Here is a 16,297-nt window from a genome sequence, read left to right as displayed (position 1 = left end):
CTCAAGTGTGGCTCATAAAGACTTTCTGCCTTGACCCGTGTTTCTTTCTGGTTGTCGGTGAGCCTTGGACTCCATGCAGTGTTGGAGCAAATCGGACTTTGTCCGGCACCAGCTTGGACCAGGGCTGCCAGCTGAGGAATGTGAAAAGCAAACAGCTCGGGCTATCACCATATCCAGTGACAGGCGCCACCAAGGCCTGAGTCAGGAGCTGCTCTTAGAGTATTAGCAGGTCATATATCACAGATAACACTGAGCTGCAGTTCGGCAGATAAAGGTGCTAATTACCTCACGGCATCAAAATACCAAAGCATTTTAATGTCGTAACATTACCAGATCTGATGAGCAGGGGAAAACTTTTTTTTAAAGGTTGCTTTTATTTTTAGTTGTCTTCCATCCTCTCCTCTCCTTATGATTTTGGCTCCTTGCCAGGTTTCACGGACACCATCTAGATCTTCACTTAAACAGAAAGAAAGAACTTGCATTCATACAGGACCTCTGGCAACCTCAGGACATCCCAAATGAAGTGCTTTTGAAGTGTAGTCACACCTGTTGTAATGTTGGAAACATTTGCACCCAATTTGAGCACAGCAAGGTCCCACAAACAGCAATGATATAAATGACCAGATCATCTGTGCTTTTTAGTGTTGATTGAGGGATAAATGTTGGCCAGACCAGCGGGAGAACTCCCCTGTTCTTCTTCGAAATAGTGCCATGGGATCTTTTACATCCACTTAAGGGGACTGACGGGGCCTCGGTTTAACAGCTCATCCGAAAGAAGGCACCGCTGACAGTGCGGCACTCCCTCAGTCACTGTGTTTACCGAATGCCCGAGGCTCATCTGTGACATTTTTTTTTGTCTGCGCTACTTTGGAGCATCCACGTATCATCGACTGGGCCTTTGCTATATTCCTGAGTAGTAAAAAGTTCAAATCGTTTCACTGTCCTGGACTCTCAATCCAGTTTTCGTTATTTTCCCTCCTGTCCGTTGCATTGTGTTGCTGATGCTTTACCTTATTGTCACTGTTTCATTTAATCCCTCCTCCCCTTGAGTTGCCAACTCTGGTTCGATGTCTTCCTGAAGGTTTTATCACATGACGTTCTCCCTCCAATTGCCCCACCCCTATGCTTCCCCCATTGGTCGTCCAACATGTCCATCCTCACAGTTCTCATGCCACATTGGAAAGCGAACAGACTCTTTGTTACCCGATTGGATGGTTCTTGACTGTCCAGTCAAACACCACTTTCTAAAACTAACCAACAAAAGTGTTGAAAGAATTTATTTTTGTGCCCCCTATGATTTTTCTCCTTGGTTGTCCTGGAGATTAATCCTCAATTCCGAGAGACTTCGGGACAATCCTGGAAGGTTGGCAACCATGTTTGAGCAATTATCAGATTTACTTCTTGGAGTACATATGTCATCTTTAGCAAGCATTTTTCACACAACCTTGCTGTCTATCTTACTGCCTCTCGGTTGTCTCATTCCCTCAGATGCTCAAAACTTGTTGAGGCTTGCCAGCCCAACAATGAATATTAATTTCACCAGGTGTGAGATACTTCATCTTCCTCCTGCCAGTTCAGCTGTGCTGCAACTTAGGAGCATTTATATTACCTAGAATTGCATAGAAAATACAGCACAGAAACAGGCCATTCGGCCCATCTGGTCTCCACCAGTGTTTATGCTCCACATGAGCCTCCTCCCACCCTATAAGTAGCAAATATTAGGCAAATAAAAATACAGGAAGCAAATAACTACAGTTATAACACTGTAAAATCAGAGTGTAATAAAATAACATCTGTAATAAGAAGCAGAGTAAAGTAACAAAGTGGCAGAATCTAAACGAAACACCATTTGTTCATGAGGAGTTTGCCATTATCTTTATCACAAGCATCGACTTTAGGGTTTTATGTCAACAGAAATTCCTTGGAAGGCGCCAAGAATGTCTCCAACAAACCCTGAACTCTTAGTTCTGTATCATCTGTGCTCCAGAGGTGGGAATACATCATGTTCACAATTTGACACATTGAGTTTTGACCCTCTGCCGGGCTATTAGGGGGGAGATACTGGCTGAAGATCGGGAATTTCTTCATAGGATCAATGGGTGGGGGAGGTAAAATTTTGAAAAGACCACAATATTCAGGGGATTGGTAAACTTAGCTCAAATGCAGTTTATGCTGGAGGATTTACAACCACTTCAATCACAACTTTGAGGCACAAGAGGGTACAAAAACTTCTAGTCAGGCTTACCATATTCAGCAGAAAAATAGTGCAGGAAAATAGGAAAATCTTGCTAGGTTTCATCACTGGCTTTTTAAAATAAATGTAACCAACAAAAGCAAGAGCTTGTGTGCAGTAAGCATTACCTTGGCAATCTGCGATTCATCTCTTGTCATTGGATCATTTATTAGATCTGATGAGTAATACCACAATGGTGTGTAATGCCATTACATACAACAGGGTGCAGCATCCTACAGAAAAAGAACACTAAATGATGTGGGCCCACCTAACTTATTCATCCTCTCGACTCCTGGATTTTGGAGGAAAGATTAAAATCTACAATCTGGGCTCAGGTTGTGTGAAAAGGTTGCAGCACACAGACTTCAACCGAGGAGCCTGAGTCTGGGAATGTGTCTGTCTGATTTATAACATTCAGGGTTAAAGCAGGTTCAATGTTCGGGGCCTGTTACGGTGTTTAATTTAAACACAAGGGAGAGGACACAGTCCAGCATCAATCATTATTAGTCATCTGCTCACAAAAAAAAAGTCCTCAATTGTTTGGTTTCTCTTTTCTATTTTAGCTGAGGATGTGGGCTGTATATGAATATAAAGGCAGGAAAAGGACCAATTGGTCCATCCATCTGATATGGTGCAGTCAACACGCATCATCGACCCAGCTCCCAGTCACAAAGTCTACCGGGAGAAGAGAAAGACTGAGCCCAATTTAGGAAAAACTCATGGCAAATTCCCCTCAGGCAACCATGCAAGCTCCAGGGTATTGCAGTAACTGAGGTCGCTGGTCACAGCTTACCCACCTACCTTGAGGTTAGGGTTGCCAACCCTCCAGCATTGGCCTGGAGGCTCCAGGAATTGAAGATTAATCTCCTGGACACTGCTGCGAGCAAAACCCAGGAAGAAAAATCACAGGGGCATTAAAAAAGATTGTGTTTTTTTCATTTTCCTTGAACACTTCTGTTCATTAGTTATAAAAATATTGGAGATGGGAAAAAAGGCTGTTTGACCAACATCCAATTGGGTAACGGAGAGTCTTTTCGCTTTTCGATTGGCCACGGGAAGGCGGTGCACTCCAAGGATGAACGTGTCAGGCGACCAATGGTGGGAGCGTGGAGGTGGGTCATGTGATGAAACCTCCAGGAATACATTCAACCAGAGTTGGCAACCCTACTTGAGTTTTCTTCCACTCCCAGGATTTTTGTGTGGGGGTGTGTGTGTGTGTGTGTGTGTGTGTGTGGGGACGGGGGGTATAACTCCAGGACTATTAGTGTGAGCTGGAAGAACAGCTGATTGGGGAGCTGGCTGAATTTGCTCAGAGTCCTCAGCAGATAGTGCCTTCTGCACACATGCGGAAGAGAAACTCAAACATGCTGTGGGGACCATGAAAACTTGGAGTACGACGTAAGCAGTGTGAACGAGAGGGTCCTCGCGCTAAAACAGAGGCCTGTTTCCTGATCCAGTCTGGGCCCAGGTTACCTGCCCTCTCATTTCAGATCATGGGGTGAGAACAGAACCCAAAAGCCGAATGAAAATCAAAAAGATTTTTGCTTTCAAAACAAAACCTGAGGATTTTAACAGAATTACTTCAATCTTCCACTCGAAGCCAGTGCTCTGAACACTGCTGCCTTACCCTGATAACAAGACAAGGATCTTTAACGTGTTTGAAAGGACGGAGACCACGTCCTGACCCCAAAACTCCGCAGCTTGGATCTGTTATCCCTCAACTCCCACACCCTCAGTGTTATTCCAGGTCGAAGGTTGAGGAACAGTTAACCCTGTGTGCGATTGATGGAGGAGTTCATCCTTTTTAGTGACGGTGGGGCCTCTCCCACTCTCAATCATCTCCTTCAGAAATTGCCGTACTTTGTTTTTATCTACTTAAAATAAAGTCAGCTTCATTTGGGTGGGGTGGAAATGGCGCTGTCAGGAAATTGAGCCCTCCGTTGGCATTTAAATAAACTTCAAAGCAACCAACATGAGAATTTTTTTTTTTGTATTTCGACTTCTGCATGAAACAAAAAACGGAAAGAGTTGTGGACAAAGGTGGTCGGTATCAGTGAATCAGGCAAATCAGTCACGTGCTACAATAAATGAGTATAAGTTGTGCGAGTCTGTTGTCGTGGATAGTTGAGGTCACTAACTTGCAGCATGCCTACATCAGCAAACGTAGCAAACTCGGAGGGGTCCAAAACAGGGGGATGACTGTGGCTCCCCATCTCCCCCAGCCATGTGTCACCTCCCTCCCCATTGTCAAGGAGAAGCAGGCCACAGTTATGCTGGCAGGGGACATTGCGAGCAGGACAAAGAACGCCGGAAAGGGGGAAAGAAGGGAGGGAAGGAAAGAGGGTGAAGAGAAGAAAGAGAGGAGAGAAAACAAATACTTATTTATAATCATACCAGAGTGCCCAGAGGCTGTGGTACAGGTGAAGAGTCATGAAGTAGATTGGGTCCAAGGGCTTGCCGTAGTAGGCATTGGCACAAAAATGCCCTGAAGACCACCTGCCTGCTGCCCAAAACCCAAAAGTCTCTCAAAGGCCACTTGCAAGATTCTGTGAAGTGCTTTCTCCTTTTGTTCTCTATATTGGACTCTAATATTCTGAGAGTTAGCAGCTGCACACCGCTAAGAATGTATGAATTTGAGTTGAAGTACCACATGTTAACTTTAACACGTGCTTCAAAAATGGGAACTGTTTTTGTTAGAATAGAGGAGATCACAGTGTGATTTGATAGGATTGGTTACAAATATGATAGGATGGGACAGAGTGTCTAGAAGAAGACAGATTCCAGTGATTGAGGGGTCTAGAATGAGGGGGACATAGATATAAGATTAAATATAAGAGATTTAAGGTGGAGAAACTGTTTTATACAGAGGGAGTTATGAGGCTGTGGAATGCACTACCAGAGTTCATGATTGAAGCAGAGACCATGTCAACATTTAAGAATAGGTCAGACAGATGAATCATAGAACCTTACAGCACAGAAGGAGATCATTCGGCCCATCGTGCCTGTACCAGCCCTTTGAAAGAGATATTCAATTAGTCCTCCTCCCCTGTTCTTTTCCTATAGCGGTTGAAGGAAAGGGGGATAAAGGGATATGGGAACAGGGCAAGCACATGGGGTTAGGACTACTGCTCATGCGGAGGATAAACACCAACTGGACAGGTTGGACCAAACGGCCTGTTTCTGGGTTGTAATTTCTATGTACTTCTATGCAGGCCTGGGAGTAAAACAGTGCAAGACACAATAGCGGCCAGACCCAGCATTAATGCTCTTTTCCCACTTTAGCAGCTTATTGAGTGCCAATTGAAGGGAAACATGAACAGTTTTACTGAAAGAGAAATTTGTCTTGGGCAGTAGTGTGAAACAGGCAATAACAAGTGGGCAGTCCGTCTTAATGGAAAAGGAAATCAGGCAGAGTGTTAGATGCGCTGCCCATGCACTATTTCCCATTTTGAGTTCTCGCCCAAGATGTATCTGTACCCCCACTGCTTTCTGTATTACTTCTATTTCAATCTGGAGCTAAAGCAGCGAGGGAGCGGGTGGAGTGTACATTTTAGAAGCAGCTCCACACATGGATTGTGCTTATGGCTGTAGGAGACACTAAGCAGCATGGGTGCTGCATTAAGCCTACAACAGCATTAAGTTGCATTTTTAATCACGTACTTAACGTAATGAAATGTCCCAATAGGCAAGTAAGTGGACACCATGCGGTAGTCGGAGAGATCACCAAAGGCGTTGTCGAAAAGATAGGCTTTGTGAAGACAGAGAGAAAAGTGGCAAGGCAAAGAGGTTGAGGGAGGGGGTTTCAGATGTTAGTGAGGTGGTGGGAGAGTCTGCCACCAAAGGAGCAGCAGGACGTCTGGAGGTGGGACCAGAAGGATTCCGGGCTCCCCTGGAAAATAGGAGCAAGAGGAGGCCATTCAGCCCCTCAAGCCTGTTCCGCCGTTCAGTTAGGCCATGGCTGATCTGTACCTCAACCTCATTTACCCGCCTTTGCTCCACATCCCTTGATGCCTTTACCAAAGATCTCACCTGTTCTGCAGGAGTTTTAGCCTCTGTGCCCCAATGTAGTCTTTCAGGCCACGGTACACAACCCGTGCTGCAAAACGAAAACATACTAATTGAGATTCAAATTGCTCAAACGTGACTTTGGCGAGTACATTTAGAAACTAATTTGTGAACATATAAAGTAAATTGCAATAGTCCCTAAAATGCTCACATACTTAACAAAATTGGAATATCAGACACTGGGCTGTTTTTAAACATACTTATCATTTCCACAGAGATTTGTGTCTGGGGAGTGTTCGTGTCAGGGATAGTTGCTAAAATAATTTAAATAGAGGCATATTTCTCATTTCTAGTTTACATTACTGAAACAGTTATTTATATCTCAGTGACTCAAGTGTCAAGAAGGGAATGGGGAGGGTCGTGTATGAAGTATGCTGCGGAACATTGCAGAACCTTTGATAAGTGAGTTGCAGATGTGCCTGTACTCTCTCACTATGGAATGTTAGGTAAGGATATAAAGAACAGTATCATCACGGACTCCTTCCCTGTCCTTCACATTCCACAGGCATTCCTGCAAGGAGACCAGGTCACCAGCGACCGGAGCTCAGAACTAATCTCAGATTCTTCTGTGCTGTAGGTGGGTAAATACCTTGACTGAAGGTGGGACTTGATAGGTACAAATCTGCCCAAGAACTGCTATTTGTTTTAACGGTGAATTTAGTCAAGAGCTTTGGCCAAGTCCACTCCAGACTCATCGCTGGGTGCACACTTTGATGCAAGCATCTCTTTCTGGTGTTTACCCGACTCGAAGAAGGCTACAAGAGGGGCTGGAGAGTAATGGACAGGGCCAACTTCTCAAAGTGCAACGGTATCTTTATGGAGGTTGTTATGTGAGTGAGACACGCAATTCACTGAGAAATCCAGTGACATCATCAACTGCAGTGACTGTGCAGTTTGAAGATAAAAATGGTTTGCACTTCTCGCTGGTGATGAACTATCTGGAGAACTCGTGTCGGTCTGAAGTCTGATAGGCTTCATCTGGACACAGCCTGGTACTGCAGATGTGCACAACTGGCGGGGAGCTGAATAGATTAGGGAGGACCAGGAATCACGCTGACAAGTTATGTCGGGTTAGATGTCAGGCGGTCCTGCTCTTCCCAGACAATAGTGGACTTGTGGATCAGGCTGCCAGCTCGTGCTGTGAACACTGATTCGCTCTTTTCCTTCAAGAGGGAGCTGGACCTGTTTCAGGCTGAGACGGAGATCACCTCGTACAAGAGGTAGGTATCCTGTTACGTAAGTCAGGGTCTGTGTGATACCCTGGACTAGTTTTGATCGCCTAAGTGGGTCGGAGAGGAATTTTCCATTTTCTCCCCCCCACAATTGGCCTGGGTCTTTATCTGCTTTTTTCGCCTCTCCCAAGAGATCACGTGATTCCAGGTGGGTGAGGAGTGTTTGTATTGTGATACATAAGGCATCGCAACTGAGTGGGACCAGTAGGTCTTTTCCTGTCTTTGTATGTTCAACATGCACGTAACAGCTGTAACTTTTTCAATCCTGCCACAAAAGATAATATAGCTGTTTCAACAAAAGCTCCCAAATTATTCAGAATATAAGTTACATTGACAAATAGATAAAACTCATCATACACCATAATGTTGCCTTTAAGATCGCAGAAGTGCCCAGACTCCCTCTTCCCTCTGACCTCACTCAATAGTGCGCCCAAATGCATACCTAATAATATTTAAATTAGGGCCAACAGGAAGATCAGGTGCTGAGGTTATGTTCTAGGCATATCGCATTTCTGGTGTGCTGTGCTCAAATTGCCCCTGGACTGCGTTGGGAGAGGATGATGAGGACTATAGACCGTGTCAACGGCAGATACCTTTGAAGAATAACACTTTAGACACAGAAAGAAGCACAGATGCACCGGATATGTCAGGACCCTGGTCGACCTTCCAGGGAATTGGATGAATCAAGTACACGGTGGGGGTGAGTTTCCTCAGGGCTTCTCCTGCTTTGCTGCTGTAATTTCAGCAGACACAAGGGTAGGCCTGTAAAGGTGATCGATCCCCTCTGAGATCAATTGTCTACTCTAGGGAAGTATTTTGGGGTCTTTGGAAGACCCAACATGGAACTCACGCCAGCTCTCAGGTGGCTTCCACTGGGGCTTGGGAAGACACAATGGATGGAATTTCCAGGGCAGCCCAGGAACTCCCATTGTTGGCGCCTCCGAAACAGTCTTCGGATGTAGGCAGGTGGGTAGATGACATGCCCAGAACTCTTCCCCCTCCCCCACTCAAGTAAGGAGTCGCACAACACCAGGTTATAGTCCAACAGCTTTATTGGAAATCACAAGCTTTCGGAGCTTTGTTCCTTCGTCAGGTGATGAAGGAGCAAAGCTCCGAAAGCTTGTGATTTCAAATAAAGCTGTTGGACTATAACCTGGTGTTGTGCGACTCCTTACATTTGTCCACCCCAGTCCATCACCGGCATCTCCACATCATGGCTACGATCTCCCCCACTCAGGTTGGACATGTGGCGGAAACCCAGCAGATCTGGGCCCCACCTCAAATCCTGCTCCTGCCCATGGACAATTCACCCACTAGAATTTCAACCCTTAGAACATTTTAGGAGAAAAGGCTATTAGGCAAAAGAAGCCTGTCCCTTTATAACAGATCAACCAACCTACCCGCCTTCTCACCATATTCCTCAATCCCTTCTCCCTCCAGGAACACACCAAATTGCCTCTTGAACCCATTTTTATTGTTTGCTTCAATGACCTTCCCCGTAGTTTATTCCACAACTCGACTGCTGTTTGGTAAAAGAGGTTGTGTCTCACTTCCCCTCTTCCTTTCAATGTCCTAATCCTTAACCTTAGCAGCAACTCCCGTTATTTTCTAAGGAACTATAAAAGAAGAATGAACTTGCATTTATATGGCGCCTTTCATGATCTCAGGATATCCCAAAGTGCTTTACAGCCAATGAAGTATTTTTGAAGTGTAGCCACTGTTGTAACGTAGGAAATGCAGCAAATCCCACAAACAGCAATGTGATAATGGCCAGACAATCTGTTTTAGTGATGTTGCCTTAGCTGGCCTACACTGTTTGGAGAGCACCTATTTTACTGCATTGCGCCCAAAGCAGGATAAAGTGGCTTGATGTGGAAGTTAACTGGACCTTTGGAATGAAGCAGGGATGAAGAAAAAAAACCATAAGGTATTAACGCCAAAAATAATCAGAGTGAGCCCGCTCACTAATAGGTTTTTAATCTGAACTTCGTACTCAGTAGGAAATGAAGGAAAAGGCGGCGCCATTCTTGGAATGTTTTCTGTGGGTAATGAGGCGGACTCTCTTCGAGTTTAGAATGGGAATCAAACCATCAGGCAACCCTATTAAGAATGTAAACAGTTTGGAAGAATTATTATTCATGTCCTTTCAGGAATTCCCCACCCACCCCAACCATTTTCCTTCGTCTTGTGAAATAATTTGTTTGAACAATCTTTGCCGATGACATCATTGCGAGAGCTTCTTTGGGACTGAAGGAGCTGATTGGGTCTCGCTCGGGACAATGGGGCCTGGTGCAAGTGGTGGGGGTGTGCTGGCCGGGAACCTCCACCGCTGAGCCGAGTGGACTTCCTGAGGCCAGGGGGTAGGTTTCCCCCTCTCCATACCAATGATGGACACTCCAGATGCATTCCCAGTGCTGACAGAGACCGTAAACTGCATCATGAGCGTGTCGAGCTTGGGGTTGTTGGAGCCCCCCCTCTCCCGTCTCTCTTCCCAGAGAGCAAGTGCCGGTGTCCCTTTGCGCCCCCCACTTTGTAAGGGGGCTGATAACTAAAAATGTTAGCTTCTGTCTTCAGGAGTCCATGCCATGACCCAAGCCCTCAGCTCTGGAATTACCTCCCCAAAATCTCTCCACCTCAATTCCTCTCTCTCCTCCTTTAAGACCCTCCATAAAACTTACCTATTTGACCAAGCTTTTGGTCAGCTGTCCTGATACCTCCTTCTTTGGCTCGGTGTCGATTTTTATCTCATTACATTCCCGTGAAGCACCCCTAGGGAAGTTTTCCTGCGTTAAAGGTGCTATATAAATGCAAGTCATTCTTGTTGGACCCTCATATGTGTCTCATTTCTGCTGATCAGCAGGAACCAGGTGCACATACCGGCCGCCAGTGATCCCCATCTGGCTGCTGAGAGGACGGGAACGTTGGGATATCCCGGTGTTGAGAGTCTCCGTCCCTGGTCCTGCCCCTTCTGCGCCCATGGCCTTTTCTGTGGCTCCGCCCCTTATGAGGCCATCAGGAAACTCCCATTCAAAGTTAATTTGCGGCCGTTCTGTCATGTCAGGTAGGCCACGGATTTTCAATTAAAATTAATAGACAGAACAGCACGCCTGTGATTTCCAGATATGCATCGGTGAGGCTGTCACCAGTAGTGCACATCTGTAAAGAATGCCCTCTTGTATCAGCCTTAACTCAGTTGTAGCACTCTCACCTCTGAGTCAAAAGGTCATGGGTTCAAGCCTCATTCTTGGGGCTTGAGCATGTAATCTCGGCTGACATTCCAGTGCAGTACTGAGGGAGTGCTGCACTGTCAGAGGTGCCATCTTTCAGATGAGTTGTTAAGCTGTCCTGCCCTCAAAGGTGGGCGTAAAAGATCCCATGGCACTTTCAAAGAAGAGAAGGGGAGTTGTCCTGGCCAACATTTATTTCCTCAACCGAGACAGAGGAACTGGTCATTTATGTTGTTGCTGTTTGAGGAACCTTGCTTTGTGCAAAAGCAGAAAAATGCTGGAAACATTCAGCAGGTCAGGCAACATCTGACCATAGAAAGGAAAAACCTTAATAGGAACATAAGATGGAAAAAGACCAAGGACCATCTAGTTCGCCTTCAACCACCCTGGTAGTCACTTGATACAATGATAATGGAGTTAATGTTTCAGATATAACCCTTCATCAGGTATAACGTTTCAGGTTGCAACCCTCGCTTTGTGCAAATTTGCTGCTACGTTCCCCACATTACAACAGTAACCACACTTCAAAAGTACTTCATTGGCTGTGAATCACTGAGACGTCCTGAGGATGTGAAAGGTGATATGTAAATGCAAGTTCTTTCTTTTATCGGGGTCACTTTCAACCATGTGCATTCATTTAGCTTCCTCGCATTGTCAGGGTGGTGGTTTTAATTTTTAACCAACGACAGTTCAGATGTCCCGTAAGATAAACTTGGCCTGTACGTTTGTGGAATTATTATCAATTCATCGAATTTGAGTCCGAATGTACCACTTTATGCAGCAAGGACCCTCGTGCACCCTCGGTTCTTAATCAACCAGCCCTGAACTTGGTAAAGAAGTAAACAAGGAGTGACGGTAGTGCTGCTGTGACAATTACAAACCTTCATCACCACTCCCGTCTGCAGCAGAAGAGAAACCAGATAATACCAGAAAAGGGAAGGCTGAGAGGTGACCTGACAGATGTCTTTAAAATTATGAAGGGGTTCGATAGGGTAGACGTAGAAGATATTTCCATTTGTGGGTGTGTTCAAAACTAGGGGCCATAAATATAAACTCACCTCAGAACGGGAGGCCTAAATTAGAAAATAATAATGGATACAATTTAAAATATTGAAACAAGAACAAATTAAGAACTATTTTGATTTCAAAATTCATTTTGTAAAGCTTTCTAAAGTGCAGGTCAGGCTCACACATGCTGTGAGTTTGTTTGATGGCCATGGTAATGGCTGCTATTGTACCCAGAATGCCCCATGTGTCCGAAACAGATCTATACAGTGGCTAGGTTCTCGGACTCTGAGGTTATTGCTGAGCTTCTCAGGAACTGTGCAAGTGGCACAAACAAGCCATGTGAAAGACTGACTGCTTGTGCAAAACATGAGGGAATGGCGACCATCACAGGCCCTCCTGCCATTGTATTATGTACTAAGAGCCTGAAATTTTATTTAACATCCCCTCAGTCCGATCGTTTATAAAATAATTGAATGTGTTATGGTGCAACACCTCTGGAAACAGTGAACCTCCAATTTACATGTAGCACCTTCCAAATGTTTTGGATAGAAATGAATGTAATAATGCCAACACTAATGGAAATACGTAACTCAATGTCAATGGACATGTAATGTTCTTTCAAGTGCAATGATGCGAATAGAAAGGATTGTATTCGTGTCAATGTAAAGGTTTACCTCACTGTAAATGTAGCAATGCTTGAATGCTAATTAATATTTCAATACCAACACTAACTGGAATGATGTCCCTCAAAATAACTTTGAACTGTGATTACGACTTTACAATGTAAGGCACATCTTTTGGACCAGGTTTGTACATATTCTGCTTTGTTTAAGAATAAAGTTTATTTTCGGGTAGAAAAATCTATGAAGTAGAAGGAAAAATATAAATTGTGAGATATATAAGTACCGAGACTCCTTCAGACACACAGATGGAGAATCAGAGTGCAAAAGAATGACAGAATAAAGGCATAAAAATAGAGGTATTGACAGGTGTAGATTGTGTGGAAAGATAGATATTAGCGAAATATAGATCGAGGTAGAACCATAGAGCCATAGAAAAGATACAGCACAGAAGGCGGCCATTCAGCCCATCATGTCCGCACCGGCTCGAAGAACAACCAGGTGCCCATTCTAATCCCACCTCCCAGCACCCGGTCCGTAGCCCTGCAGCTTACAGCACTTTAGGTGCAGGTCCAGGTACTTTTTAAAAGAGTTGAGGGTCCTTGCCTCTACCACCAATTCGGGCAGCAAATTCCATACACCCACCATCCTCTGGGTAAAAAAGTTTTTCCTCATGTCCCCTCTAATCCTTCCGCCAATCAGCTTAAATCTATGTCCTCTAGTTCTTGAACTCTCTGCTAGGAGAAACAGGTACTTCCTGTCTACTCTATCTGGGCCCCTCAAAATTTTGTACACCTCAATCAAGTCTCCCCTCAGCCTCCTCTGCTACAAGGAAAACAACCCCAGCCTATCCAATCTCTCCTCATAGCTGCAATTTTCAAGCCCTGGCAACATTCTTGTAAATCTTCTCTGCACTCTCTCCAGAGCAATTACGTCCTTCCTGTAATGTGGTGACCACAACTGCGCACAATACTCCAGCTGTGGCCTTACCAGCGTTTTGTACAGTTCCATCATTACATCCCTGCTTTTGTATTCTATATCTCGGCTAATAACGGAGAGCATTCCGTATGCCTTCTTCACAACCTTATCTACCTGTACTGTCACCTTCAGGGACCAATGAACATGCACTCCAAGGTCTCTCACTTCCACTACCCCTCTCAATATATTCCCGTTTACTGCGTATTCCCTTTTACTGTTTGTACTCCCTAAGTGCATTACCTCACACTTCTCCGGGTTGAACTCCATTTGCCACTTTTCCGCCCACTCCACCAACCCATTGATATCTTCTTGGAGTCTACAGCTGTCCTCTTCACTATCAACTCCACGGCCAATTTTTGTGTCGTCTGCAAATTTGCCAATCATGCCCCCTACATTCAAGTCCAAATCATTAACATATACCACAAACAGCAAGGGACCCAACACTGAGCCCTGTGGCACACCACTGGAAATGGATTTCCATTTGCAAAGACATCCATCGACTTTTACCCTTTGTTTCCTGTTATTGAGCCAATTTTGGATCCAATTCATCACATTTCCCTGTATCCCATGGGCTTTTACCTTTCTGACCAGTCTGCCATGTGGGACCTTGTCAAATGCCTTACTAAAATCCATGTAGACAACATCCACTGCACGACCCTCCTCAATCCTCCTTGTCACTTCCTCAAAGAATTCAATCAGATTTGTAAGACATGACCTTCCCTGAACAAATCCATGCTGACTATCCCTGATTAAACCATGCCTTTCCAAGTGACAGTTTATCCTATCTCTCAGTATTGATTCTTATAGTTTGTCCACCACCGAGGTAAGACTGACCGGCCTATAATTGTTCGGCCTTTCCCTCGTACCGTTTTTAAACAATGTAACTACGTTTCCAGTCCTCTGGTACCTTCCCTGTATCTAGTGAGGTATAGACAGCGTGATCAACAGTTCAAGATAGAAAAAGAGAAAGGAGATAGATGAAGAGAGAAAAGCAGACTTAGATGAGAAGTTGATAGAGATATGTAGTTAAGATGGCTACAAAAAAAGACATGTAGAGGCAGCACTCAACAGAGTAAGGTAGATGGACATATCGATACAGATAGACAAATAATTAGATAAATAGAGAGCTCTACAGAGTGATAGGTAGACAAATGGGTAGATAATGAAGAGATAACTAATTACAGATAGGTACACAGAAACAAGTAAAAAGATTTAGAAAGCAAGAAAGAGAAGTAGAGATCGAGAAAGATATACAAATAGACAGGTAGAGAGGTAAATAGATGCAGGGGTTATACATAAAATAACATTTTAGTTCTGTGCAAGTTAGCTGCAGAATTAAACTATTTCCAACTGACACTATACATTTTTCATTTGACTTTTCTTATATGTTTCCAGGAAATATACAGACACAATGGCTGAATGACCTCTTTCTGTGCTCAAAACTTCTTTGGTTCTGTGGAATCTTCCAGAAGTTCAATTCTGAAAGGCACTGAAAAAATGAGAGAAAAAACTGCCTTTTTTGCAATGCTGTGGCCATCTCTGTTGGAGTGGTGAGTCCTGCAGGAATACAGTTCCAGTCCTATGGGCATAGGCAGCAATCCAACTCTTCCAAGTGGCCATTTCTTGAGGGGTATTCAAATAAATTGTATACCAATAAAAAGCCACAAGTTTTAAATATAGTACACTAATACTCATAGATATTCTCACTGTAAATTCAAGTATATCATGGATGAAAGTTTGAACCTAACCCATCAATGTGACTTTTGATATTCTTTGCTTACAAATCTATACTGGAAATCAGTATTGTATTCCTTCATTCTCTCTCTTTCCCTTCCTCTATCTCTCTCTCTCATGCCCTCTGTCCCTCTTTCTCTCTCACATGCCATTTCCTCTCTTTCCCTCATGTCTGTCTTTAATTGTCTGTCTTTTTCTCTGTCTTTAATTTCCTATCCTGGTCTCTCCCTCATTCCATCTCCACCTGTCTCTCATTCCATCTCGACCTGCCTCATTCTCTCTCTCTTTCATTCCACCTCTACCTGCCAGTTCTTTCTTTCTTTCTTTCTTCAGGTTTGGTGGAACAACTGGTCTTTTCCTGCCCCTCATTTCCGTATGTTTGTATGTATATAAGACCAAAGGTGCGAGTGTTTCTGTCAGTGCAGAAAGAGGAGCAATAGTGCAACAGCCTGACTGCATGGGTATGCATGTATTTCGGCACACTTATATTTGCAAAAGCCGAACAGAAGTAATGGCTAATCGACTTTATTATTCTTTCAAAGATTTTGGCTACCTTGTGGTTTCTTTGTTTGAAGATATAGATACTACAATAGAAAGGAGTGCAGGCCCAGATGTAAAGAATGGAATGTGTAACTCAACTAAAAAACCTAACCACAGTGGAATATAAAATAAACCATCAATACTATAAAATTCTACAAAAGTCCAAACAGGAATGCAATAAAACTACCATTGAACCCAACATCAATGCCATAAGATTACTGTATAAAACACATCAATGTCATAAAGGTTGACCATAAAACCAAACATCAATGCTATAAACCACTATAAGATCTAACAGCTGTGTCACAAACTGTACTGTAAAACCCAGCAACATTGCTATAAGAATGGGCTCTCACATGTGCCATCTTTTGGTTGAGATGTTAAACCAAGGCCCTGTCTCCCTGCTCAGGTTTGTGTAAAAAATCCCATGGCACTATTCGAAGAAGAGCAGTGAGTGTCCTGTCTAATGTTTATTCCTCAACCAACATCAGTAAAATAGGTTATCTGGTCATTAATCGTGTTGCTGCTTGTGGGATCTTGCTGTGCACAAATTGGCTGCAACCATTGCCAACAGTGACTACACTTCAAAAGTACGTCATTGGCTGTAAAGCGCTTTGGGACATGCTGAGGTTGTGAAAGGTGCCAGATAAATACAAGTTC

Source organism: Heptranchias perlo, chromosome 24 (assembly GCF_035084215.1).
Source record: "Heptranchias perlo isolate sHepPer1 chromosome 24, sHepPer1.hap1, whole genome shotgun sequence".
Taxonomy (NCBI): domain Eukaryota; kingdom Metazoa; phylum Chordata; class Chondrichthyes; order Hexanchiformes; family Hexanchidae; genus Heptranchias; species Heptranchias perlo.
This window is presented reverse-complemented; position numbering follows the sequence as displayed.